This window comes from Lolium rigidum, chromosome 4 (assembly GCF_022539505.1).
Source record: "Lolium rigidum isolate FL_2022 chromosome 4, APGP_CSIRO_Lrig_0.1, whole genome shotgun sequence".
Classification (NCBI taxonomy): Eukaryota; Viridiplantae; Streptophyta; class Magnoliopsida; order Poales; family Poaceae; genus Lolium; species Lolium rigidum.
This window is the reverse complement of record NC_061511.1, coordinates 72,905,785-72,919,730: the sequence shown is the minus strand read 5'-3', so window position 1 is coordinate 72,919,730 and position 13,946 is coordinate 72,905,785.

Sequence of the window (13,946 nt, the reverse complement as noted above, 5' to 3'; positions counted from 1 at the left end):
TTAATCTAATTAGAAGTTGATCATTCATACGAGATATATTTCTACCCACATAGTCTATATATTTCGCATGTTGCATACATAAAACATTAATTCTAAACGGCACATTTAATTAGTTATTTACTTCTAATCTACACCATTACTTTATCTAACTACAACTTAATTCATACGCGGCCTATTTCTACGTAACACATAAAATCGTAGTTCACAGATTTCTCATGTTGCATACATAACACATAAAATAATAGTCTATATCCCAACATTTTTTTAACCCTGTCTATGCATGCAACCGCAGCACATGCACTAATGACACAAACTAATTATATTACACAACTAATTACGTTCTAACTACATAAATAAAATATAATGGATCTGCTTGTTAAAAGCCTTACCTTGATCTATCTTCTCTGCAGCTAAATTAGCTCATGCACCGTACACATAATACTTAAGAGAGCTGAGAGTGAGAGCGTGAGCGAGCTGAGAGTGAGAGTGAGAGTGTGAGCAAGCTGAGAGTGACAGAGTGAGTACGCGCATAGAATGTGAGAGCTCAGAGTGAGGATGTGAGCGATTTAAATAGAAGAGACTGAATGCATGTATAGCGTGTACAGAACTCGCATCTCTTACAACATCAGAATAAAAATGTAGCAAACTTCAGTCGGCCTCGCACTCAACGCAGTCACGGAAATCAGCTCACTCAGCATCGAAATCGAATCAATCAGCTAAAAGTCACCGCATGCACAGAAATATTCGAGCGAGAAAGCAGCCTCGGAATCAACGCCGTTAGTCTCGGGAATCAGCTTGTCGGCGTGTCTCTGGCGCGACATGACCGGCCGGGCCTTGCCTCCACCTAGTGCGGCAGCAAGTGCCACGTCGTCCTGCTGCCCCGTGCACCGGCGACATGGCCCACCAGCGCAGACGGCGGCTGACGGCACATGGCCGCAGCTAACGTGCCGCCACGCCGATCGGCGGCGGGCCCCTGCCACCGCTGCCCCCGGCGGCAAGCTCCACGTGTCTGCTGGGAGGCCTGCCGCCACGCACGACGTGGTCATTTTTGTCAATTTGCCTCAAAGATGATCTTTTTTATCAATGAATTGGGGCAGGTGGTCTCTTTGGATAAAATTTCTTGGGATGTCGATTTAGATGTGATTTAATCTCCTCGATCCATTTCATTCCACAGTAAACCGAACAATCCATAGATGTGCTGCTGACATCACCATCTTGCTGATGATACGGCGGTTTGTGAGAGCTCGGTCGTTTGTGCTTTCTCTGGTTCCATAACATAAAAATACATTTAATTTCTCTCCCCATTTTTCCTTCCTAATCCACCTTTGGATGCATTTAACCGAGGTGTAAGAGCATCTTCAGTCGCATCCTCCAAACCGTCCCCTAAACAGCGTCGGATTAAACGTTTAGGAGACGTGTTTTATTCGTGTCGCGTTTGGGGAACGTCGCTCCCCAGCCGCGTCCCCCAAACGACGGCCCCGAACATTAAAATACTATTTTTTTTTTTGCTTTTTTGCGTTTTATTTCAGTAAAGAGTAGAAACATTCCACAAACTAATACATAATTAGGAACATGGTTTACACGAAGATATAGTTTGCCATATGATTTTCCACAAACTAATACATAGTTTGAACCATGGTTAACACAAATATAAACCACTGCAGAATAACTAAACCTAACTAGACCGGGCATCGAAGATTTCGTGTGTTCGCTGCCAAGAAAGAACACTCGCAGGCACACCCAGTCACCCAAACTGGAAAATTCAGCTGTTGACGGTGCCCCTGTTGGTTGTTTCGAGAAAGAACAACCGGAAACCTCCGTGCATATTTTCGCTGCGAAGAAACAACACTCAGTCGTCGTCCTCCTCAGCAATGTCGCCGTGGTAGTGCCGACGGCAACGCGTCTCGTCTAACACCTTGACGCTCATGCCCCCCTCGCCAGGGTAGGAGAACATGAGCACGAAGCCAGCTTCGAGGCGGTGGTAGCGCGTGAACTTCTCCCAGCCGATGTGGGTCGCCCTTCCTTTTTGAAGTATTGGCAAGATTTGGTAATCTTTCCATGTGCGTCGTAGATCACGTCCATGATCCACCGGCAGCAGCCGCAGACAGCCTCCCGCAAATGCATCGAATCCGGGCGCCCGTCGCCGGCGACGAAGTCGGCGAAGGTGTCCGGCAGCCTCTAGATGCCGTGTGGGTCGCCCTTGTGGACGAAGACGAACTCGAACAACACTTGCCGCTCCACCTCCTGCAGGTCCGACGATGAAGACGACAGAGTCACAGGCAACGACGAGCGTGCAACTCTACCGCGGCCTCGACCACGACCACGGCTGCGAGCTCGGCCTGCGCCTCTACCAGACATGGCATCGACACTTGATGAGATGGTGGCGGCTAGGGTTGGGGAGAGAGGCGCTAGGGTTTGTGTGTGAGAGGGACGATGAGAGAGCGGCCCTTTTTATAGGCTGGAGGCAGGCGGCAGAGCGGTGGCGCTCATTAACATCGGCACGCAGAGCTAGGCGCGACGAGACGCTTCGATGCGCTTCTGCGGGAACTGCACCGTCACTACGAGCCAATTATTTCCGTCACGAGGTAGACGACGGTTAGGTTAAACTTCAATGTGCCGCTGACGCATCGGACCCGCCACGCCTCGCTTTTCGTTATATCCGGCGTCCCCAGAGCGTCCCCTGGGTAGCCGGAACGGGCTCGGGGCGTCAGACACCGTATCAGGTCGTGCCAGAAAAAAGAGCCTTTGAAGCATGTAGCTAGAACGTTTTTTTTATCCCAAATTCTTTTAGAGAACGCGGCTGGAGATGCTCTAACATGTAAATTTGGCTGTTTCACCGGCCACGTTCTAGTGAATGCAACAAGCGGTGGGCTCCTGTCACCCTCGAAAACAGATTCTCTACTTCATGATAGCATGTGAAAAAATATCCGATACATGCATACGGGGATTTTTTTTTGTAAGGGTACATTGCCCCTATGTGTGGTTTTGGTAATTAATGACAACCCCTATGGACTAATGTTTTCATTGAGTTTATATGAAGGAATATTCCATAGGTACTACTTGTACTCCATGTGTTGGATTCAAGTATGGATGCCATGAAGATAATGGTATTCCTTGTGTATTGGCATCAAGATCATCGGTATGAAGATATATATATGTGATATGATCAATAAGAAGAAATGAAGATGGAGTTCTTATGTGGAACTCAATATTAGCCATGCTCTATCTTAAGTGAGTATGTGAAGATAGAAGGTTGAGTTGGGCAAGTTCAAGATGAGCGTCTCAAGTGAATCACATACTTGAAGCTTGCCATCTATTTGATGATAATGGACTAGTGAAGATGTGCATCAATGGAGCTTTCCCATCATAGTGTATGGGGGAGCATTTGTGAGTCTTCACGAAGCAACATTGGTCAAGAGAGGCATTCCGGCTTGAGTGAAGCTTGAAGAGTTATCATCAAGATCAAGCGGGATGCGCAAGGCAAATGTATGGCCTTGCTAGGTTTTCCTTTTACCGGTCTCAAGGTGGATGTTGGGAGACCGGATTATAGGATAGATAGCCGCACTATTAAGAGGGGCTTTCGGTTGGATAACTTGATCACATCGTCTTAGGGAGCTCAACCCTTTGCATACTTTGCATATCCTTATTGCTTCTTGGTGATTCTCTATGTGAGGTTCTTGAGCTTGTTGCTAGCTTTACAACAAGCCCAAGTTCATCGAAAACGGAGTTCGCATGCATCTTCTATGACGTTTTCGAGGTTGGGTGATTTTACCGGTTATTCATGATATAAGTTTCTACCCTTTTATATTCATGATAAAATCCCCTCCTACAGTTTCTTGTGTTTGCACTTTCTATTGGATAGCATTTGTTGTTATCTTTCCAACGAAATTAGTTTCATGTCAATCGGAGTTCGGGAGCAATAGTTATTAAAGAAAAAGGAAAAGGAGAAAATATAAAAAGGAAAAAGAAAAGAAAAAAGGGGAAGGCTGCCGGTTGGGCGCTCGGCCTGCCGGGCCGCACGCCGGCCCACCCGGTCCGCACCGGGCGCCAACCGGACCGGGCGCCATCCGGCCCACGCGCCGGCCTAGCCCAGCAGCCTCCCCGGTCCGACCGGGATCTGACCGGGCCGCCTCTCCGTCCGGAGGCCCACGCGGCCTGCGCCCCCGACGCGCCCCGCGCGCCCCTGGGGATTCTGCCGCTCAGTGGCCTCTTCCGCCTCGCCCGGTCGGTGGTCCGGCCCGACCGGACAGGCCACCGGCCTCTCCGGCCCAGGGCTCGGTCGGCCGGCCTGCTGGCCGGCCTGGGCACTTTTTTAGTCCGTTTTTTATGCGATTTTCACCCGGTTTTCTCCCCAACGGTTATTTCTTCTTCCCCCACTATAAATACCTTTCTCCTTCCTTGAGACAATAACTTCTTCCCTTTTCTCTCACCTCCATTGTTGCATTTGAAGAAGTTGCTCTCTCCCTTGATTCCTCCAACCATTCTTGCTCATACTTGAGGATTTGAGAGAGGAGATCTAGATCTACACTTCCACCAAACCGTTTCTTCTCTAAGTGAGGGAATCTCTTGGGATCTAGATCTTGGAGTCTTTGGTTGACTTTCCCCCTTGTTCTTCCTCTCCAATCTCATCCTAGCATTCGTTGCTTTGGTGGGATTTGAGTGTGAAGGACTTGAACACCTCCGGTGTTCTTGCTTTGCATCATTGCATAGTGTTGAGCTCTCCACCACGATTTGTTCGAGTGAGAGACCGTGAGCTTGTTACTCTTGGAGGGTGACCTCCTAGTTGGCTTGGTTGGTGTCCCGGTGATCTCTTCGTGGAAGATTGTGAAGGGGCCCGGGCTTCTCCTTCGTGGAGCTTGTGAAGTGGTTGTGGAGCTTGCCATCTTCGGGGCGGATGAAAAGCTAACCATAAGGAAAGGGCCATTATCCTTCGTGGGTGTGGTTCGGAGAATAGGGTGAGCCTTCGTGGCGCGGGGAATCCTTCGTGGGACCTCCACTCCTCCAAACGTGACGTACCTTGTTGCAAAGCAAGGGAACACGGGAATACATCCTCGTCTCCACGTGCCTCGGTTATTTCTATACCCGAGCTCTCTTTCCTTGTGATAGCCATCGTGCTTGAAGTACATATATCTTGCTATCACTTGTGCTACATATATCTTGTGCCTATCTTGCTTAGCTCTAGTTGCTATTGTTACACTTAGTTGAGCTTAGCATATTTAGGGTTTTTGCTTGTAAACTAAACGATAGTTTAATTCCGCATTCTTACAAGACAAATCCGCAAGAGTTTGTAATTGCCTATTCACCCCCCCTCTAGGCGACATCTCGATCTTTCAATTGGTATCAGAGCAAGGTCTCTCCTTGTTTAAGGCTTCACCGCCTTGAGAGTAAAGATGTCGGCTAGTATAGTGCACAATGACACAATTGTATTTAATGGCACAAATTATCTTTTGTGGCGAAATTGCTTGCTTTGTAATCTTCGGACCTTGTGTCCACATATAGAGCAATTTCTAGATGTCGGTTTTTCTCCTCCGATGGATTCTCAAAATCTATCTTTAGAGGATGAGAAAAACTTACATCTTGAAGCTCAAGTATCTAATGAGCTTTTATTCTCCTTGAGACCCGATTTTCGTAGGTTCTTGATATATATAAAGCGAAAATCGTCTCATGAGATGTGGATCAAGCTTAAGGAAATGTTTGGTGGATCCACTTCTCAATTGGTCGGTGGTGACTCCGAGGAGCTCTCTTCCCCTTCACATCATGAAGAGCTCCAAGTTGCTTCCACCTCCGGTTGTGATGAGTTATCATCTTCTTCCACTTCACCAACGTGTAGCAAGACACGAGGTAATGATATGGTGAGTGGTGAGGAAAATTGCAATGTTGATATTGTGCTCAATAATGATGATTCTTCATCTCTATCCCATTGCAATGCTTCCTCTTTGGACTTAAACACATCTAGCATTGAAAATAATCTACATGCTTGTGTTGATAGTCCTTGCATATCATGTGTAAATTGCTTACATAAATCCCATGATGATATGCTTGCCTTGTCTTGCTCCCATAATCAAAATGCTTCTATTTCCTCTAGTTGCTTGTTGACTAACAATGTAGAGGAAACCGAACACTCTATGGATCAAGACATGATTTCAAATGAGGATTCAAGAATATCTTCATCTTCATCCTCCGGTATGCACATGTGCCTTATGGCAAATGGATCAAAGGTATCTCCTACTTTGACTCCTAACACGTCCTCTAATGATGAGAATGATGATGATGATAATGATGAAGAATATAATACCTTGGTGCATGATATGGCAATGGTTTATGCTTCTCTTCGTGGTAATAAAGAAGCTCGTGCTAATCTCGAACACTCTATGGATACCTTGTATAAATATAGGGAAACCATAGTGGAGTTGGAGTCCCATGTTGAAAATGGGGAAATGAGATTCACTCTCCTCAAGCATGAGCTAAAAGATGAGAAGCATACTAATTTTATGCTTACACAAAAAATTGAATCCTATATGAATGAAAATGAGAAAACTATTGTTGATGCTTGTGCTACTAATTCTACTTCTTGTGAAGCATCTATCTTAAAGGAGAATGTTGAGCTAAGGGCTCAACTTGAGTTGCTAACTAGCAATTATAGGGAATTGGAAGAAAGTCATAAAAAGCTCTCAAGCTCTCATGATGATCTTCTAACTTCCTATGATGGGCTAAAGTTAGCTCATGAGGCAAGTATCACTAAGGTAACATCTTGTGAGCCTCATATGGATGTTAGCACAATCTCTACTACTAATGCTCTATTGCCATGTGCTAGTCCTTGTAATCCATCTAGTCAAACTAGTGATACACCTTGTGTTGGATTACTCACTTTGCCTTGTTGCTCTAACAATGAAGCTTCTACTTCCTCTAGTACTTGTATTTCTACTAACCATGTAGAGGAAATCAAAGAGCTCGAGGCCCAAGTCCTTTCTTTGAAGAAAGACTTGGAAAAGCGTCATGAAGGGAAATCCGCACATGACAAGATGCTAAGTGTGCAACAATCCCCCAATGACAAGAGTGGACTTGGATTCAACTCCAATAACAAGAACAAGTCCAAGAGCAATAGCAACAAGAAGAAGGGCCAAGACCAAGTCAAGGATCCGGCCAAGTTGGTTTGCTTCAAGTGCAAGGTTGAAGGGCATCATGTTAGATCATGCCCATTGAAGAAGAAGAAGCACTTGAGTGAGAAACAACAAGGGAAACGACCACAAGGTCAAGGTCAAGCTCATGCTCGACCTCAAGTTGAAGATAGGCCACTTCCCAAGAAGAATCAAGATATTGTTCCCCAAGAGAAGAAATCAATAAAGAAGAAAAAGGGGAACACTTGCTACTTATGTCGTGAGAAGGGGCACTTTGCTTCTTCTTGCTTAGGTGGTACCTTATCTAACCCTATAATTGTTGATAATGATTATTCTCTAGGGAAGGATAAGGATGGCAATGTGTTTGCCAAGCTTGTTGGAACTCAAAGTGGTTTCAAGAAAAGAACCATTTGGGTTGCCAAGCCTATTGTGACTAACCTCTTAGGATCCAACTTGTTTGGGGACCAACAATCTCAAACTTGATCAATAGGTACAAGAGGAGGACATTGGAGACTTGGCTACTTCATGAAGAATTAAGGGATCTTCATATATTATATTTTTACCAAGCCAAGTCGTATGGATTATCATCTATATCTTATATCCAATGTTCCTCTTTGCGGTAACTTATACTTCAACTCTTCATGTTTATTGTAAGTTACTTGCCCCTTTGCATGTTTGGTTTTGTACCAAATATGTATATGTATGTGTTGTGTCTTACTTGCCTATCTTGTGTATTCAAGTATGTTTGTTTGACTCATCATATACTTGTGTATTGTTTTGAGCCTAATGCATCTTGATGACATCTTATTTGGCTCTCTTTGAAGTGATTAATGGGACATCCCATTTTGGGGGAGTGATATGCTTTGTGCATCTCTCTTTCTTTAAAATGTGTGTACATGGGTACCACCACTTAGTATTGATATTGCAAGATTATCTAGTCACTATGTGGTGTGTCATGCTCATGAGAAATTGAAATTCTAAATATCCATTAATCATCTCTAGTTGAATTTTAGTTGCATCTTGATTAGAAGAAATGTTTTATCACATTATGGGGGAGTAATATGTTTTGTACATATCACAAGCCTAGAAAATGTGAACATATGAGGTTATGCCACTTAGAGTTGATTCTCTTAACTATCTTGTTCCTAGGTAGCATGTTTGCTCAAACAAGCTCTATTCCTAATAAAAATATTTTATTACTCATCTTGTGGGCTCTTGTTTGAATATGAAATTCTTGGTGCGGTTTTTCCTCAAATACATATCTCTATATCTTATTTGGGACACCGTTTGCTTCAAGTTATTCTAATCATTGCCGTGCGTGATTGTGTGACTAGTTGAAGTTATCAAGAATCTTCATCCGTGCATAGTGCTTAATTCTATATACTTATCATATGCCTTTTATTGTGAAGTTGATCCTTACTATCATTGTCAATACTTCACCGGAAATTATTTCCAATATACTCATTGTCTTTGACAATTGATAACCTTGTATGTGGTTGAATTTTTGGATCATCTTCACCTTGGATTGTTTCTTACTTCCTTATTTTATTTCCAAGAAATCTTTATAGCTCCCATATGTCTTCCTTGTCCCTTTGAAAAATCTTTTGATAAATCCCCTTGATTCATATCAAGTGTTTGTTTTGGAATACATACCTTTTCCTTACGGTACATTGTGCCATTGTGAAAAGTGTAGTGGGTTTGGTTTATTTGTTCGAACCTTGCTCCTTTGGGAGTTTTGCTATCTCATTCCTTCTTCTATGCTTTATTTGTTGAATGAGATAAAATCTTTGAGCATGTTTGCTTTATTTCATCCTTTATGTTCAATGGTCTCTTCTTAGTTCATTTGTTGAACTTCGTTGAACAAATCTTTTGTGATTTGCTTCTTAGATATAATTTGGACAACAAATTTGTTTTGTGAAACCTCTATGCCTTATTCAATTCTTTTGGTGTTTTGTCCAAAATATATCTTTCTTGGATCTTTAAAAGTCTTTGTGCGTGCTTATATGTAATTTATTTATATTTATAGCATGCTTGCTTTCTTTCAATCCATTATGTAGGATATACTCCATCAAATCCTAAATGGCTAAGATGTGCATGAAATTCAAATTTCATCTAAATATGCACATGTTTATATGGAGTGTGTCCTATATATTGTGGTTAGTCTAACCATGTTGGACCCAATAAGTTTGGGGACCAAGATGTACTTGAATGATGTTTTAGGTACATTGGAGATGCAATGGAGGCTTGTCTCATCTATAAGGAAGGTGTTGTCACCATATGAGGATTGGAGTCAAGCTAGGATGATCGATGAACTCTTATCTACTATATCAAGCCATTGCCATCTCGGTAACAAGTATCTTATTCATGCACTCTCATATAGCATCCAACCTATTGTAGGTTGTATCTTGGCATGAAATTATTTATTTCGAAAATATTGCGGTTCTTGAAAAATCATTTTTTAAGTAAAACTTCTTATTGTACATTTGAGTAATTTGAGAAGATGCGTATGTTGGGAATATATATATACATCATGTTTATGATTCACCTACCCACACATGCCCTCTAGCAATTTATTGCATATCAATTCCTCAAAGAGCTCTTATGTGCAATATTGATGAAATTGCGAAATAAATCCATATTTATGATACTTGTTGCCTTTTCTCAAAACACTCCAACTAGCTCTATTTCCCTTATTGTTAGTTGTGATGTTTTTGAGGTTTAACTTGGTTGAAGTTCATTCATATACCATAAGTGAAAATTGGATCCATAGGCTATATATGCTTCTTAAGCAAACATCCTTTGGTATATTTTATGACTTAATCTTGGATATCTTGTCTTATCTATTTTTGTTAACCTCTTGTGTGTGCGTGTTTCTTTATGGATCACTTTGTCCACTTTAGAAACTCATATACATAAGAGCGTCAATCCATCATCTTGATATCCTTGTTCTTTGCCGACCATCTTTTACCCCTTTTGTTTTTAGTGGGTTGGTAAAGAAAATTTATGAGTGCTTGGTTTATTTATTTTCTTCATGCACTCATATTTCGTAATTGTTGGACTAAAGTTGTTCTTGATAAGCATACTCTCTTTATCTTAGTCGTGTTCTAAATGATAAATAGGGAGTGAGGATTCCATGTTTGTGCATATTGTATTCAAATGCAAACATTATAAATTGTGCACGAACCTTGGGGAGCTTTCTTATTTTTAGAAGCACTATATCTCTCTTATCATGATATCTTTGTTTGTCCAATTGGATCTTTGATTGCTTGCTTTACTTGTTGAAGCTCATTTCACCATGTTATCTTTTTGCAATCTTTGATCCTCAATATAGTTTGACTTCCTTCAAGTATTCATCATTGGATATGTGCACTTGATTCCACTCAAATTATGAGAAGTGCACACTTTGGGGAGGAACTCACATTATATTGGCCTTCTAAATTTTTCACCCATTTTGACAATCGATGCCAATGGGGGAGAAGTTTAGAGGGTTTAAGGGAATGGTCTTATACTTAAGTTTGGTTTGTGCTTAAGTGTTTTGTCTCTCATGCATTCCATATTTATATGTCTTGCATGGTTGTATATATATAGTGGAAACTATCCCAAAGGTTAATCTTGACAATGTATGCAATGTATTCATGTTCATCACACGTGCATACATTGTGGGGGAGTTTTCTCTATATATATTGGTTCTACTCACATTTATTGCATTTGTTGTAGTTGTGTGAGTAGAGCCGGTTTTGATATGGGCTAGTAGCTTTGTGTTACTTGACCATATCAAATACAACCTCTTGTATACAACTTATTCTCGGATAAGTTGCGTACTTGTCACTAATATTCATTATATAAACCCTCTTATTGTTGTTGTCATCAATTACCAAAATGGGGGAGATTGTAAGGGTACATTGCCCCTATGTGTGGTTTTGGTAATTAATGACAACCCCTATGGACTAATGTTTTCATTGAGTTTATATGAAGGAATATTCCATAGGTACTACTTGTACTCCATGTGTTGGATTCAAGTATGGATGCCATGAAGATAAAGGTATTCCTTGTGTATTGGCATCAAGATCATCGGTATGAAGATATATATATGTGATATGATCAATAAGAAGAAATGAAGATGGAGTTCTTATGTGGAACTCAATATTAGCCATGCTCTATCTTAAGTGAGTATGTGAAGATACAAGGTTGAGTTGGGCAAGTTCAAGATGAGCGTCTCAAGTGAATCACATACTTGAAGCTTGCCATCTATTTGATGATAATGGACTAGTGAAGATGTGCATCAATGGAGTTTTCCCATCATAGTGTATGGGGGAGCATTTGTGAGTCTTCACGAAGCAACATTGGTCAAGAGAGGCATTCCGGCTTGAGTGAAGCTTGAAGAGTTATCATCAAGATCAAGCGGGATGCGCAAGGCAAAGGTATGGCCTTGCTAGGTTTTCCTTTTACCGGTCTCAAGGTGGATGTTGGGAGACCGGATTATAGGATAGATAGCCGCACTATTAAGAGGGGCTTTCGGTTGGGTAACTTGATCACATCGTCTTAGGGAGCTCAACCCTTTGCATACTTTGCATATCCTTATTGCTTCTTGGTGTTTCTCTATGTGAGGTTCTTGAGCTTGTTGCTAGCTTTACAACAAGCCCAAGTTCATCGAAAACGGAGTTCGCATGCATCTTCTATGACGTTTTCGAGGTTGGGTGATTTTACCGGTTATTCATGATATAAGGTTCTACCCTTTTATATTCATGATAAAATCCCCTCCTACAGTTTCTTGTGTTTGCACTTTCTATTGGATAGCATTTGTTGTTATCTTTCCAACGAAATTAGTTTCATGTCAATCGGAGTTCGGGAGCAATAGTTATTAAAGAAAAAGGAAAAGGAGAAAATATAAAAAGGAAAAAGAAAAGAAAAAAAGGGGAAGGCTGCCGGTTGGGCGCCCGGCCTGCCGGGCCGCACGCCGGCCCACCCGGTCCGCACCGGGCGCCAACCGGACCGGGCGCCATCAGGCCCACGCGCCGGCCTAGCCCAGCAGCCTCCCCGGTCCGAACCGGGATCCGACCGGGCCGCCTCTCCGTCCGGAGGCCCACGCGGCCTGCGCCCCCGACGCGCCCCGCGCGCCCCTGGGGATTCTGCCGCTCAGTGGCCTCTTCCGCCTCGCCCGGTCGGTGGGCCGGCCCGACCGGACAGGCCACCGGCCTCTCCGGCCCAGGCTCCGGTCGGCCGGCCTGCTGGCCGGCCTGGGCACTTTTTTAGTCCGTTTTTTATGCGATTTTCACCCGGTTTTCTCCCCAACAGTTATTTCTTCTTCCCCCACTATAAATACCTTTCTCCTACCTTGAGACAATAACTTCTTCCCTTTTCTCTCACCTCCATTGTTGCATTTGAAGAAGTTGCTCTCTCCCTTGATTCCTCCAACCATTCTTGCTCATACTTGAGGATTTGAGAGAGGAGATCTAGATCTACACTTCCACCAAACCGTTTCTTCTCTAAGTGAGGGAATCTCTTGGGATCTAGATCTTGGAGTCTTTGGTTGACTTTCCCCCTTGTTCTTCCTCTCCAATCTCATCCTAGCATTCGTTGCTTTGGTGGGATTTGAGTGTGAAGGACTTGAACACCTCCGGTGTTCTTGCTTTGCATCATTGCATAGTGTTGAGCTCTCCACCACGATTTGTTCGAGTGAGAGACCGTGAGCTTGTTACTCTTGGAGGGTGACCTCCTAGTTGGCTTGGTTGGTGTCCCGGTGATCTCTTCGTGGAAGATTGTGAAGGGGCCCGGGCTTCTCCTTCGTGGAGCTTGTGAAGTGGTTGTGGAGCTTGCCATCTCCGGAGCGGAGGAAAAGCTAACCATAAGGAAAGGGCCATTATCCTTCGTGGGTGTGGTTCGGAGAATAGGGTGAGCCTTCGTGGCGCGGGGAATCCTTCGTGGGACCTCCACTTCTCCAAACGTGACGTACCTTGTTGCAAAGCAAGGGAACACGGGAATACATCTTCGTCTCCGCGTGCCTCGGTTATTTCTATACCCGAGCTCTCTTTCCTTGTGATAGCCATCGTGCTTGAAGTACATATATCTTGCTATCACTTGTGCTACATATATCTTGTGCCTATCTTGCTTAGCTCTAGTTGCTATTGTTACACTTAGTTGAGCTTAGCATATTTAGGGTTTTTGCTTGTAAACTAAACGATAGTTTAATTCCGCATTCTTACAAGACAAATCCGCAAGAGTTTGTAATTGCCTATTCACCCCCCCCCTCTAGGCGACATCTCGATCTTTCATTTTTGATAAAGGGAATATATTAATATCAAAAGATACTAATTATACCTAGTCTCTGCAACAACTCAATGCCCTAAACACATTACAGATGCACATAACCAAAAAAGTGGAAAAAAACTAAGAAATAAAAGTCCCGTTATAGTATCCGAGCCGTAGCAACAGTAATACATCCACCACCAAGACAACACCTGAAATTCAGACTCTTCAAAAGCGACGCCTCCAAGAAGGGAACAGTGCACCGGCACCGTCATTGCCCGATCAAAGATCTTAGGTTTTCACCCTGAAGATAGTTTTCGCTCTCAAAACAATGCCTTCAACAAGGACATTGCCAGGCACAACCAGTTAAGGCCAGACCTTGGGTTTTCACCCTGAAAGGTAGGACTCCGAACTCCACATGTGCTGCAGCCCCCACTTTCATACCACTGTTGCGGAGTCCGGAACATCAAGCAAGTCACTCAACAGCGTAAAGATTTGAACCTCCATTAGCTAGTCCTCCGATCCGGTCTTAATGATATTCTCTTCTTCTGACTTCACCTTGGATCAGTTGTCACTTGGTGT